Here is a 12,161-nt window from a genome sequence, read left to right on the forward strand (position 1 = left end):
AAGAAAGAAAGAAAGAAAGAAAGAAAGAAAGAAAGAAAGAAAGAAAGAAAGAAAGGATATGCAATGAGTGGACCCTAGTTTGTTCCCATGTAACAGTTGGTTCAAACTGAGTTTGGGCTGTACCTTCATGAGATGGGGCATGTGTTCTAGTTTGCTTCAGTCCCCATCACATCCTAGTGTCTCCCTATCCATTTGTTTTAATCACTTATGTTACCTACTGGTGTGTATGAGTATGAGTTTGACACTTGATTTGTGTAATTTCAGTGGGGGTCTCTTGGTATTCCAAAAAGAGGCATGGAGAAAAATGTTTAAAATTCATCTTGGGGATAACAAAGTTATTATAATTTATTTGGTATGGTTTTTATTGATCAGCTAGTCTACAGCACAGCCATTGTCATGGAAACCTATAGATGTTGTGCAAACCAGGGGAGAAGACCACCAAACAGTAGCTGTGGAAGGAAAATGGTTGTGAGAAGGGAAGGGTGTGATAGGAAGCCTCCAGTGAAGGTCACTAACAAAGATCCATGGACAGAAATGGGGTAGTGAGGGGCAGCTGCTGAAAAAGAAGGATCAAAGAATTCAGGAGATGAGTCAAGCCTGCTTCTCCCTCTCCTACTCCACCTGCTTGTATTCTGTCTCTTGCTGTCTCTCTCTCTCTCTCCCTCTCTGTCAAATAAATAGATAAATTCTTTTTTAAAAATACCACCAGCATTTTTAAAAGTAATTTATTTATTTATTTGACAGAGAGATATCACAAGTAGGCAGAGAGAGGCAGGCAGGGAGAGAGGAGGAAGCAGGTTCCCTGCCAAGCAGAGAGCCTGATGCAGGACTCGATTCCAGGACCCTGAGATCATGACCTGAACAGAAGTTAGAGGCTTAACCCACTGAGCCACCCATGCGCCCTACCACCAGCATTTTTCACAGAGCTGGAACAAATAATCCTAAAATTTGTATGGGATCGTAAAAGACTTTGAATGTCTAAAGCAATCTTGAAAAAGAAAAGCAAAGCTGGAGGCATCACAATTCTGGACTTCAAGCAATATTCCAAAACTCTAATCATCAAGACAGTATGGTAGTGGCACAAAAACAGATAGGTCAATGGAACAGAATAGAAAACCCCAAAATGGACCCATATCTATATGGTCAACTAATCTTTGACAAAACAGGAAATAATATCTGGTAGGAAAAAAACAGTCTCTTTAACAAATGGTGTTGGGAAAACTGGTCAGCAACATGCAGAAGAATGAAACTGGACCACTTTCTTAGACCATACACAAATTCGAAATGGATGAAAGACCTCAATGTGAGACAGGAATCCATCAAAATCCTAGAGAAGAACTCAATCAGTAACCTCTTTGACTTCAGCCATAGCAACTTCTTACTAGACACATCACTGGAGGCAAGGGAAAATAACGAACTACTGGGACTTCATCAAGATAAAAAGCTTCTGCACAGTGAAGGAAATAATCAACAAAACTAAAAGGCAGCCTACAGAGTGGGAGAAGATATTTGTAAATGACATATCTGATAAAGCTTAGTATCCACAATCTATAAAGAACTTCTCAAACTCAACACCCCAAAACTCAATAATCCAGTTAAGAAGTGGGCAGAAGACATGAACAGGCATTTCTCCAAAGAAGACCTCCAGATGGCTGACAGGCACATGAAAAGATGCTCAACATCACCAATCATCAGGGAACTACAAGTCAAAACCATGGTGAGATACCACCTCACATCTGTCAAAACGGCTAAAATTGACAACACAGGGAAAAACAGATGCTGGTGATGATTCAGAGAAAAGGGAATCCTCTTTCACTGTTGGAGGGAATGCAAACCGGTGCAGCCACTCTGGAGAATAGTATGGAGGTTCTTCAAAAAGTTAAAAATAGAACTACCCTATGCCCCATCAATTGCACTATTAGGTATATACCCAAAGGGATACAAAAATACAGATTCAAAGGGCAACATGCACCCTGATGTTTATAGAAGCATTATCAACAATATCCAAACTATGGAAAGAGTCCAAATGTCCATCAACAGATGAATGGATAAAGAGGTGGTATATATATACAATGGAATACTACTCAGCCATCAGAAAGCGTGCAATCTTGCTGTTGCAATGATGTAAACAGAACTAGAATGTATTATGCCAAAGAAAGTAAGTCAGTACAAGAAAGACAAATGTCATGTAAGTTCACTCCTATGTGGAATTTTAGAAACTGAACAGATGAACATATGGGAAGGGGCAAAAGAGAGAGAGAGGGAGAGAGAAAGAGGAAGAGAGAGAGAAATAGAGAGAAACCATAAGAAACTCTTAACTGTAGAGAACAAACTGAGCGTTGGTGGAAGGAGGGGGGTGGGAGATGGGCTAAATGGGTGATGGGTATTAAAGCAGGCACCTGTTATGATGAGCACTAGGTGTTATATGTAAGTGATGAATCCCTAAATTCTACTCTTGAAACCAATATTACACTAATTTACTAGAATTTAACTAGAATTAACTAACTAGAATTACTTTTTTTTTTTTTTTTTTTAAGGGAAGACATGGATTTGGCCTCTGGCACCACAGGGGAACCACACAGCTGATAAAACACATTTGACTGAAAACAATCTTGTTTCTGCCAGATAGCATTCTGTTCCATTCCAATCCAGAATACTAATTTGCTGACTTTTAATGACCAAAGCAACATTTATGTAAACAGTATAAACACAGAGGGCATTTAAGCCTAAAATCAGGTAATATATGTGATTAAGTAACCAATCTAGACCATCTACAAGTGGGATAATGGATCGTAACAGCCCCGTCTCAATGGGCCCATCATGGGATCATCAAAATCCATAGGACACTTGCTGCCCTATTTCTCCTGCACCACACTGTGCCTTCCAAAAGCACAGAAGTTTGAATTCATATGTTAGATGAGGATCTGTGAAATACATGATATTGAGTAGTTCTGCTTTTCATAAAATTTAATTCAATTATGGGTAGCTCTGCTTTCTATACAAGTTAGCAATTGCTACAGAGATCACTAGATATGGAAGGAGTGGGTCTACCATGTTGATTCTGTAGCAACAAAGTTGCTACAGATAGTCTTGTCCTTTACATTAGATTGTTGCAAGTCCCTTGCATAAAAATGGTCACACCAATAGCGCTTTCTCCCCTCCTTCCACTCTGCTCCATTTCCCCCTTGCTTTCCCCTCCTGTCAGTGTTCACCTCTACTTTCTTTCTCCTCCTGCCAATGTTCACCCTCTCTACCCTTCTCACTGTTAACGTAGGGAAATCCTCTTCTGTTTCTCTTTACCTTGCTTCCCATATGTTTGGGTGACAGACTGGCTAGTTTTTGTTTGCTGCTGGAATTCAGGGTTGCCTGTCATCCTGCAGTTCCCTCTTTCTGTTTTTATTCCTTTCATGAAAACAGCAGCTTTTCTTTTTCTTTTTTTTAAGATTGTATTTATTTATTTGACAGAGAGAGCTAGAGAGGGAATACAAGTAGGCGGAGTGGGAGAGGGAGAAACAGTTTTCCCGCAGAGCAGGAAGACCAATGCAGGGCTCGATCCCACCCAGGACCTGGGATCATGACCTGAGCCAAAGGCAGATGCTTAATGGCTGAGCCAACCAGATGCCCCCAAAAGACAGCTTTTTAAATTTTTGATGAGTTGGAGGGATAGACACTGAACTTTTCACCAGAGCCTGAGGGTAGCTTAGCCTCTTTTCACCCTTTTGGGGGTAGGAAACTCCCTCTTTCCTGTAGTTTCTTCATCCTCCCTGGTTTGGTGGCCCATGACTGGACGTTTGGAGAATTAGGCTAAAGCTAACAAATGTATGTTTCGAGCAAACATTGTCAGTTAGAATGTGGACCAGAATCCTGGTTCACCAACCACAGTGCCCTGTCAAGGGGTGAAGCCATGAGGTCTATGAGAGGCCAGAATGTGGGCATATGAAGAATGACTCCATCCAGAATGAGCCAACATTCTTGTTTGTCTAAGAATCAACAAAAGCAAGATAAAAGTAACTTGAGAAAGACTGGGCAGGACTGTGAAATTAAGATTGAAAGCAAGAATCTACACAGAATGAGAAAAAACTTTTGCTTTGAAGATATTTTGTGGTTTTTCCATGGGTGAGCTAAAAATGACCTTAATGAGAGTTAATAAGAGTAGCTCCTAATGGACAGGAATCAAGAAAAAGGAAGCTCTAATTGCTCCAAATGTAGATGTATTGCTCAAATGAGCCCAAGCCCTAGCTGTCTTGTGTGTATAACTGAGCTTGTATTAATTCCTGAATCTCATCGGGATTGTATGCCTAGCCTCCACAGTGCAAAGTCCTATCCCATCTGCCCCTTCCCTCTAGTGTTGAGGTGGTTCCGCAAGCCTTACACAGAACCAGGACCACTACTGCTCTTGGCAGCTACCTGCTGCTGGCCTTGCTGACCAAGGTACTTCTAGGTTACTGCAATACTTTTGCAAGCCATTGACTCCGTGAGGGCTGTGCTGGTGTTGACATGGAGGGCTGACCCAGATCTTTCATCTTGGCCCCTGTTATGCTCAGTCTTAAGTGTAGTCAGAGGGAGGCAGCTTCTGTCCCCTGTGATGTGTGTGTGTGTGTGTGTGTGTGTGTGTGTGTGTGTTGGGGTCTCACAAAACAGAGTCACTTGGATTCAAAAAATGTTACAGGGTTTCATGAAACAGCTTACATGCCACCCAGGTAGTGGGCCAAGGGCCATGTAACATTCAGACCCTCGCACCCTATTGCTTCATTGTGTGCCAGGCCAGACTTATTCCTAGAGGAGAGATTCCTTCTGAGGGTCTTTGCTCTTCCTTTCACCACCTCCACAGCAGCCCCATGCATGCCTAGGACTTGCCACAACCAATGGACAGTGGTCAAACCTTTTTTCACAGGTGCTCAGCTCTATGAAAAACAGTGGGTACAAACATAAACTTGGAGCAATGACCTGACATATCTAGTTCCTATCGCACTCTTGACCTTGAAGGGTCAACAGCCATCATGATTAGAGGCTTTGAGCAAATTAAGGCCCTTCAGACCATTCTTAACAAAAATATCAATCTAGTTGCTCCTACCCTCATCCCTATGCTTCACTCAAACACCTGAGTTCCAGATAAAAGATTTAAAGTCTGTTTTTTCCTAATTTTGTCTTATGACTATTTTGTCAGCTGGTCAGAATAAGGCACATTTACAGGGAATAAAGGTAGATTCACAGGTTTTAGTCTATTGCTAACGCTGTGTGCATTAAAAAGACTAGCATGGAAAACAACCATCCTTCGTATTTGTGTCCCGATGGAGAAATGCACTCACATTTCCAAACATATAAATCATTTTTTGTAACTTAAGGCTCTGATAAGGAAACTATTTAAATCACTTCCAGCTAGTCTTCTAGAATGTGCAGGAAGCAAGAGAGTAAATATTTCTGAGGAATGACAATGAAATTGTGTTTTTCTTTGCAATCTTTAATTTCTCTCTCTCTACCACTAGCTTACAAACGTCCTTCCTTAAGAACAAAACAAAACAAAAAAGACTCTGCCTTGGGGCCACTGGGTGGCTCACTTGTTACATGTCTGCTCAGGTCCTGATCCCCGGGTCCTGGGATTGAGCCCGCATTGGGCTTCCTGTTCTGCAGGAAGCCTGCTTCTCCCTCTCCCACACCGCCTGCTTGTTTTCTCTCTCTCTCTCTGTGTCTGTCAATTAAATAAATAAGTAAATAAAAATCTTTAAAAAAAGGACTCTGGGGACACCTGGGTGGCTCAGTTGGTTAAGCAGCTGCCTTCAGCTCAGGTCATGATCCCAGCGTCCTGGGATCGAGTCCCACATCGGGCTCCTTGCTCTGCAGGGAGCCTGCTTCTCCCTCTGCCTCTGCCTGCCACTCTGTCTGCCTGTGCTCGCTCTCGCTCGCTCTCTCTCTGACAAATAAATAAATAAAATCTTAAAAAAAATAATAAAATTAAATTAAATTAAATTAAAAAAGGACTCTGTCTTAATTCATTCAGGGTGCTATAACAGAACAGCAGAGACTGGATGACTTATAAATAGAAGACATTTATTTCTCACAGTTCTGGGGGCTGGGAAGTCCAAGATCAAGGCTCTGGCAAATTTGTCATCTGGCAAGACCCACTTCTTGTTTCATAGATGGCTGTCTTCTCATTCTGTCCTCATGTGGCCGAAGGGACTAGGGACTCTGGGTTGCTTTTACAGGGGCAATGGTCCTGTTCATGAGAGCTGTACCTTCATTATCAATCACCTCCCAAGGGTGTCATCTCCTAATACCATCACATCGGCCGCTAGGTTCTACGTAGGAATTTAGGGAACATGAACATTCAGTCCCTCAAGACTCTTGCCTGCCTTTAGCCATGATATTTTTGCAGTTGCTGTTCCTGTTTCCCTTCTCTTACTGCTGAGCTTCCCGATAATGGCATCAACACTCACTGTTTCCACGTCACTTGCTGCTCTCTCATCAGCCTCCTGCAATCTGATTTCACCCTCACCGATCTGTTGAAACTGTTCTTTGAAAGATCAAAATGATCTAATTGTCAAATCCACAAATTACTTCTTATCCTCCTTGACTCCTGGCAGCACTGACAACATTGTGTCTGATTTAGAGCTCCTCCTTTGATTTCCCAGTGTTGTGCTCGGCTGATTTTTTCCTTATATCTCTGTCTCTGACAGAAACAGACTTGTTTCCTTCTCTGGATATTTTCTTCTTTTGTCCCCAAAGTACGGACTTTTGAAAAATGAAATATTCCATGTATATGAAACTGCAAAAACAGTACTATAAGGAATACGTAAGCACCCATCTCCCAATCTAAGAGAGAAAATTACAGATGTAACTGAAATCTCCTATGCGTGCCTTCTCGATTCTTTTCTCCCTTTCTCCCCCAAGAGATAACCAGTGTTCTGACTTTGGGATTATCAGTCTCATGTAGGCCTTATACTGTTACTAAAAATGTTTGTTATGATACCCTCTTGTCCAGTTGAGCAGTGTGTGCGTGAGCAAGTCTAGGGAGGCACTGTTTACAAAGGTTGTGATAAAGTTCTCCTCAAAATTGTGCAGTGTACAACCTGCACAGAGAGATGCACGGCCCTCACTGTTTTGCCCGTTAGGGATTTTTTTTTTTTAAAGATTTTATTTATTTATTTGAGAGAGAGAAAGATCACAAGTAGGCAGAGAGGCAGGCAGAAAGAGGGGGAAGCAGGCTCCCTGCTGAGCAAAGAGCCTGATGCGGGGCTCAATCCCAGAACCCTGAGATCATGACCCGAGCCGAAGGCAGAGGCTCAACGCACTAGGTCACCCAGATGCCCCTCTGTTAGGGATTTTTTAATAAATGGTACTATACTGAATGTATGTATGCATGTAACTTGCTTCTTTCTCTAAACATCATTGCAAAACTGGGGAAGGAGTTACAGTCTACAAGATCCTCACTTCAGACAACAGTTACAAGTTCTGGTGTTCCCAGAGCTACTCTCACATTTGATAATTTACTAAAACATTCCCTGAATACACTGAGAGCTTCTATACTCACATTTATAGCTTGCTATAGGGAAAGGGTACAGATTAAAGTCAACCAAGGAAAGAGATGCATACAGCAGAGTCCAGGAAACTACCACACATGGATCTTCCGGTTTTCCTCTCCCTGTGGAATCATGGACAGCTTTACTTACTTAGCAACAGTGTGTGACAGATGCATGGAGTATTACCTACCTGGAGAGCTCACCCAAGCCTTGGTATCTGAGTTTTTATTAGGGCTCCATGGCTGACTGCCCATATGGCTTACCTCTAGTCTCCAGCTCCTCTGGAAGTAAAGTAGATAGTGGGTAGCCCAAACCCCTACCATAAATCACCCTGTTGGGTGGTCTGATGACCAAAGACCCCCAGCAAAGAAAAACATACCAGGTATGACATTCAAGAGTCTTGAGATCAGCCCCCACTAGCCAGGGGCAAAGGCCAGAGGTGTCTTTGGGTAAAGTTAATTCTTCCCTACATATTATGTTTGAGAGATTCATTCATATTGTTGCAGGAAGCTAACGCTTGCCTATTTTCCTCCTAAGACATATTTGGGGTAGTTTCCAAGTTCATGCTATGAACATGGCGGTACATATACCCTCGTGTACATATGTAAGTTTCTTTGGGGTAAGTATATATAACTAAGGAGGAGATTGCTGGGCTGTGGGGTATATGCTTCTTCAAATTTCCTAGATAATACCAAACTGTTTTCCAAAGTGGACATACCAGTTTATTTTCCCAGTGTATGAAAGTTGCAACTGCTCTATGACCTCACCACATTTGCTATTATTGGATTTTTTTTTTTAATTTTCTTGATGGGCATCTAATGATATCTCATGGTTTCAATTTGGATTTTCCTGATTACTAGTGAGTTTGAGCTGCTTGTTTTTAAGAGAAAGAAAATAGTTTTATTATTGAGTAAAATTAAACCAGAATGTGATGCACATCACAGATAATCCACTAAGAGATTGCAAAGACAGAAGGAAACCTCACCCCTTTCATATAGCTAAGGGAATACAACCCATTACATTCATACTTTCATGATAAAATCACTAATTTCCTTGTAACTTTATGACTGGTGTGGAGGTAGGTTTTGCAATTTGGACCCAATAACAATTGACAGATTTACAAATGCTGTGAGGGGACAGTACCACTCCCTTTGAAGTTCCTGGCTTAGTATGATATTGCTGGGTAAATCATGAGCTCACCTGCAAGTCCACTAGACTAGTGGCTCCCCAGCTGGTCCTGCCGGCATACAGATCCAACCACCGTGAATCTGTGTTGCAGCTGTTCATATCTCTTCACACATGAGCTGCTTTTCATAGTATCACAGGCCATTGTGTTTCTTTATCTAAGAATTGCTTGTTCATATCGTTTGCTCATTTTTCATTAGAGTTGTTTGTCTTTTTCCTTTATCATTTGTGTGAGTCTTTTGCTATTGTGGTATTATGGGCACTACACTTTCATTGTTACATGATTGCAAGTGCAAGTGCATTTGCCCAGTCTGTCTTTTTATTTTTGGTTTGTGATGTTTGTGTTTTGTGTGAGAATCACAAATTCCTGTGGTCAATATACTCTAAATTTTTTAAATATTTGGGTTTTCAAATTCTAGTTTTTAACCAAATAGAACTTATTTTTATTTATAGTATGAGGTTGGAGTGTGTTTTTATTTTGCTCTGTATGGAAAATCAGTTGTTTTAGCATGATTTTTTTTATCTTTTACCTAATGACCTGTGATTCTATGGTGACCTATATAGTTCACATATTAAGCTTCTAGATATGCATGGGTTAGTTTCATGGTCCTGTTTTGTTCTATTGGTCTTCTATTTATCTCTGGACAATATCATCTTGTCTTAATTACCAAGGATGGATAATAAATATTGATGTTAGACAGGACAACTCTCTCAATATTTTCTTTTTTAAAAATTACACATTCAGGGGCGCCTGGTGGCTCAGTGGGTTAAAGCCTCTGCCTTCAGCTCAGGTCATGATCCCAGGGTCCTGGGATTGAGCCCCACATCCCTGCTCGGCGGCGATCCTGATTCCCCCTCTCTCTCTCTGCCTGCCTCTCGGCCTACTTGTGATCTCTGTCTGTCAAATAAGTAAATAAAATCTTTAAAAAAAATAAAAATAAAAATAAAATTTAAAAATAAGATAAAAATTTAAAAAATAAAAATTTCATATTCATTTTTGATCTTTTGTTTTCCCATATATATTTTTTAAATTATATTGTCAAACTCATGAAGATTTCTGGATTTTTAGTTGAATTAATATTGGATTAATAAATTTTAGGAGAACATATATTTATAATATATAGTCTTTTAATCCATGAACATTGGGATATCTATAATATCTTTTTTTTTAATTTTTTTAAAGATTTTATTTATTTATTTGACAGAGATCACAAGTAGGGAGAGAGGCAGGCAGAGAGAGAGGAGGAAAGCAGGCTCCCTGCTGAGCAGAGAGTCCGATGTGAGGCTCGATCCCAGGACCCTGAGATCATGACCTGAGCCGAAGACAGAGGCTTAACCCACTGAGCCACCCAGGTGCCCCTATAATATCTTTTAATATGTAAAAATTTTTTCTCCTTATGAGAAGGGAGAAGGCTCCCACCAGACACTGTGTCTGCCGCCATTTTGACCTTGGACTTTCCAACCTCCAGAACAGTGAGAGATAATAAATAATTGTTTTTTTTTAAAAAAAAATTTAGGGTGCCTGGGTGGCTCAGTGGTTAAGCCGCTGCCTTTGGCTCAGGTCATGATCTCAGGGTCCTGGGATCGAGCCTCACATCGGACTCTCTGCTCAGCAGGGAGCCTGCTTCCCTCTCCCTCTCTCTCTGCCTGCCTCTCTGTCTACTGTGATCTCTCTCTGTCAAATAAATAAATAAAAATCTTAAAAAAAAAAAATTTATTTTCCTCCAAAAGACAAATACCATAAAATTTCACTCATATGTGGAATATAGGAAACAAATCAGATGAATTGTGGGAAGGGGGAAAAAAGAGAGAGAAGGGGAGGGGAAGGCAAACCACAAGAGACTCTTAACTATAGAGAACAAACTGGGGGTTGCCGGAGGGGTGATGGGCTAGGATGGGCTAACTGGGTGATGGGTATGAGGAGGGCACTTGTGATGAGCACTGGGTGTTATATGTAAGTAATGAACCACTAAATTCTACTCCTGAAACCAGTATTACATTATATGTTAACTAACTAGAATTTAAATAAAGCTTGATAGAAAAAAACACTAATTCAAAAGGATTTTAAGAAATGATGCCAGTAGATTTTCTTGATGCAGTGTTGCCACAAACTTCCAATTTGTTAAAAAACAAAACAAAGAAAACAGCATCTGTGAAGCTCAATAAAACAGGGTATGTTTGTATTTGTGTGTGGATGTTTGAAAGACAATTCTTCATGTATTATGAAGAAGGTAATTTATAGATTACCTTTTGTAAAATTTTCAGTAATCAATAAAGGCAAGACAAGAAAAAAAATTTTTTTCTCCATAACAGTCTCTGCATATTTGGATTGGATTTAGTCCTCATTATCATATATATGCTATGAAATATAGATGATATGTGCATATGATATATATGGTACATATAAATATTATTTGCTGCTGTCATAATGACATCTTTTGCAAAAACACATTTTGCCTATGGATGTTTAAAAATGCAATTCATTTTTATATATTGATCCTATATTCTGCAAATTTATAGAAAATTATTATTATTATTATTGATTTGTTAACTTTCAATAACTTTACAATAGACCACTTTAACTGAAAATAATGTGTTTTGTTCTTTACAGTCCTTTTATTTCACTTTCTTGTCTTGCTCTACTGGCTCAGACGTCTAGTGAAATGTTGAATAGAAATGGTATCAGAGAGTATTTTTTCTACTTTCTGATTTTGAAATGAATATTTTTCTAATGATATGCCAGCGAGAATGTTTGCTGTAGATTTTGGTAGATATTCTTCATCATGGTAAGAAATTTCTATTCCTAGTTTGCTGAGTTTTCTTTTTTAGTATAGTGAATGGATGTTGAATTCTATTAGCAATAATCGCAACCTCGGATAAACCTCATTGGCTACGATACTGCCACTGCGCAAAGCCTGGATGTTGAATTCTATCAAAGATTTTTTTCCTACATTTATTGAAATGACCATTTGTTTTTTCCTTATTTTAATTGGCAATATTTAAATTAAACTAATAGAATTCCTGTTGTTAAATCATCCTCAACTCCTTGAATAAATGTTTAAAAACTTTTTTTTATGTAAGTGTAGTTGACACACCATATTACATTAAGTTTCAGGTGTACAACAGTGATTTGACAAATTTACACATACATTATACCATGCTTGTCACAAATGCAGCTGCCATCTGTCATCAGACAATGCTGTTATAATATCATTGATTATATTTCTTATGCTGTGCCTTCTATTCCCATGGCTTGTTCATTCCATAATTGGAAGCCTATGTCTTCCACTTCCCTGCACCCATTTTGCCCATCCCCCACTCCCTCCCTCTGGTAACCATCAGTTTGTTCTCTGTATTTATATGTCTGATTCTGGTTTTTGTTGGGTTATTTCTTTTTTTTTTTAAGATTTTATTTATTTATTTGACACAGAGAAACCACAAGTAGACGGAGAGGCAGGC

At 39.8% G+C, this 12,161-nt stretch overlaps 1 non-coding gene across 1 annotated transcript; it reads right to left on the reverse strand.

Annotated features, from left to right (window-relative positions):
* Positions 1-11,474: 11,474 nt before the first annotated feature.
* LOC132002289 (U4 spliceosomal RNA) lies at positions 11,475-11,618 on the reverse strand. Its single transcript, XR_009399795.1, has one exon. It is a non-coding gene; the product is annotated as a U4 spliceosomal RNA (small nuclear RNA).
* Positions 11,619-12,161: the final 543 nt, after the last annotated feature.

The sequence above is a fragment of the Mustela nigripes genome, chromosome 14 (genome assembly GCF_022355385.1).
Source record: "Mustela nigripes isolate SB6536 chromosome 14, MUSNIG.SB6536, whole genome shotgun sequence".
Classification (NCBI taxonomy): domain Eukaryota; kingdom Metazoa; phylum Chordata; class Mammalia; order Carnivora; family Mustelidae; genus Mustela; species Mustela nigripes.